Genomic DNA, 2,838 nt, shown 5'->3' with positions numbered 1-2,838 from the left:
ACACACACACACACACACACACACACACACACACACACACACACACAAGCACACATTGTTTTGGGGCTGGTTTTTTTAATGTAAAGATGATGGAGAGATAGCTCGGTTGTTAAGAGCACTGGCTGCTCTTCCCTAAGTTCGATTCCCAGCATCACAACCATCTGTAACTGCAGTGCCAGGGAATGTAACACTGTCTTCTGACCCCTGCAGGTACCATGCACACACATGTACTTTTTTCTAGTTTGCCATACACTGATAATGTGGACAAGGATCTGTTCACGAAGACACAATATAGAAATGCTTTGGTGCTACTAATAGTCCTTTTTCAGACCTACATACTCTACAGCAGAGCACCATAAATAGCTACAACATTGGAATAACTAGGGCCTGGATAACTGTGGTTAAAACTTGGCTTAAGAGCTAGAGAGAAGGCTCGGTGGTTAATAGTGCTGGCTGTTTGTCCAGAGGACCCACCAGGTTCAATTCTCAACACCCTCTACACATTTTCTAGGCAGGCCAAATTGGGGGTCAAAGGTTTTATGGGTGAGTTGGTGTGCCCATCCCTCCACTGGAGTTCTACCTGGTTAAGGGAGGTGGCCACTTCACATGCCCCACTGGTAGGAGTCTCAGCTAGATTCACCCCCACAGACTCCTGGGAACCTCTCCACTCCCAGGTCTCTGGCTCATTCTAGAGCTGCCCTCCCTACTGATTTCCATTCTCTCTCCCAGGCCCCTCCCCACACCCCGCTCTCTCATACCTGTACTGAATTTAATTTTTAAGCTCACATTTCTCTATATTGTGAAAAAAAAAAATGAATTAGGGGACTGAGAATGCAATTCAATAGAGTACTTGCCTGCTAGGCATGAGCCTCTGAGTTGTTGGAACCAATACCTCATAAAATGGGATGTGGTGGCAAATACGGTTATTTCTAGCACTTGGAAAGTAAAGACAGGAAGATCAGAAGTTTAAGGTCTTCCTCAGCTATGTAATGAGTTTGAGACCAGTCTGGATTACATAAGATCCCGCCTTAAAACAGAAGAACAAGTTTGATGCCAGCCAGTGCTGTCTCAAAACAAAATAAAACAAACCTTAAAACATTGTCTTTCCTGTAGTTTTCTTAAAGGATTGCTGAACCTAAATGTTCATGCTTTCCAAGTAATTTATGAAACTTACTTGAAAGTAGCAGCGTTAAGAATGTGTGATACCTAAAACTGAATAGTTTACTTTTTAAATAGACTTAGAACTCAGACTCTCCCCTCCAAGTTAATACTTTTTTTTTTTTTTTAAAGAAAGATCCCTTTCTATGAATTAGTAGTGAGAATGCTTATCTTATGTTCTGGAATGCTTTAATCAGACACTTCTGAACTTATGTAGATTTGCTATATGTGAATGAAGGTAACACATGCCTTTTATTTTATTAATTTCAGCATGGATGTAGCATCTTCAGCTAGCCCCATCCACAATGCCTGGAGAGCAGGTTGTAGATGCTTTAGTGAGCAATGGCCATGTCAGGTGATAAGACAGTAAATGCTGAGTTTGTTTTACATTATTTGTCTCATCTGATTTTGTGCAGAGTTTCCTTGCATAAAAAGGTTTGTTTTATAGTAATGATAGTTTGTGTCTTGGCATCTTATCAGTCAGGGTGATGTTTTTCTATTTGGTCATGTATGCCGTTAGGGTACTGTGCTGTAAGAGGCTGTGCAAGAAGTCAAGGACTGCCTTTACTGTGTCTATTCCAGTGCTCCTGGCATCCTTTGACAGTGCTCTATGACCCTTTTTCTTCTCATGCAGTTCTGTAGAGTTTGAAAAACCTTAACACTTCAATATTTTATGGCTACTGTTCTCATGGAGATGATTTTTTTTTTTGGTACAGTTGTTTTGACAGCCATATTTAGATTTTTCCAGAATGTGTTCCATATTGTTGCTGAGTTTGTCTAGCTAGGAGGCATTGATCAACACTCAATAGCTTTAGAAGGCATCATGTGCTTCTTGAGAAAACTGAGAGCACTCAACATTAAATATGCTGAGATCCTAGGTCATTATCACTTATTCTTTAAGTGGGAGTTGAGGACATTAGTAATTCTTTTCCAGTTTCTACTATGCTATAGTTGATGTGGTCTTGTTTCTCTTTTCATCTTTTGTGCTAGGTTTGACACTGCAGAGAACCATTTTTTAATCTTTTTTCCCCCAGATTTATTATGTGCCTCCTTCCTTTCATTCTCCACTATGTTGTAACTTTTTACTTGTTTGTCAAAAGCTTGTGTTGTTGTTGTTATTATTATTATTATTATTATTTTGGTAAGAATTAACTTTTCTTATGGCCCTTCTCACTGTGGTGTCAGGTCTCTAATACGCGGGCTCAGGGGTCCCTTTACCCTCAGCTTCTGAGTAGCTGAGTTCCAAATATAAACACCCCTCTATTTTTTGTCATAGCCTAAACCTGGTACTTTCTGTGTAGCACAAACTGAGCTCCATCTAAGAGCAGCCCTACCTCAACCTCCAAAATGAAATTTCTCTTTCTCTCTCTCTTTCTTTTTTCAAGACAGAATTTCTCTGTGTAGCCTTGGTTATCCTGGAACTTGCTTTGTAGACTGAGCTGGCCTCAAACTCTTAGATCTGCTTGACTCTGCCTTCCACTAAATAAGCATCATTAAGAGATCTGCAACTGGCTCTGTATCTGTTCTTACATTGCTTTAGTATTTCCTATCACAGGTAAGATTAAGACCCAGAAATTACACTGAAAGATAAGAAGAAAAAAGAAAAAAGAAGAAGAAGAAGAAGAAGAAGAAGAAGAAGAAGAAGAAGAAGAAGAAGAAGAAGAAGAAGAAGAAGAAGAA

The 2,838-nt window shown here is 39.7% G+C and overlaps 1 protein-coding gene across 1 annotated transcript in view; it reads right to left on the bottom strand.

Annotated features, from left to right (window-relative positions):
* The window catches only part of Adam10 (ADAM metallopeptidase domain 10), a 98,072-nt gene that overhangs the window by 6,137 nt on the left and 89,097 nt on the right, over positions 1 to 2,838 (bottom strand). The gene's annotated exons all lie outside the window — the stretch shown is intronic.

Source organism: Psammomys obesus, unplaced genomic scaffold (genome assembly GCF_907164565.1).
Source record: "Psammomys obesus unplaced genomic scaffold, mPsaObe1.curated_primary_1811, whole genome shotgun sequence".
NCBI lineage: Eukaryota > Metazoa > Chordata > Mammalia > Rodentia > Muridae > Psammomys > Psammomys obesus.
The sequence above is the reverse complement of the archived record's forward strand: the minus strand, read 5'-3'. Positions and strand labels throughout refer to the sequence as shown.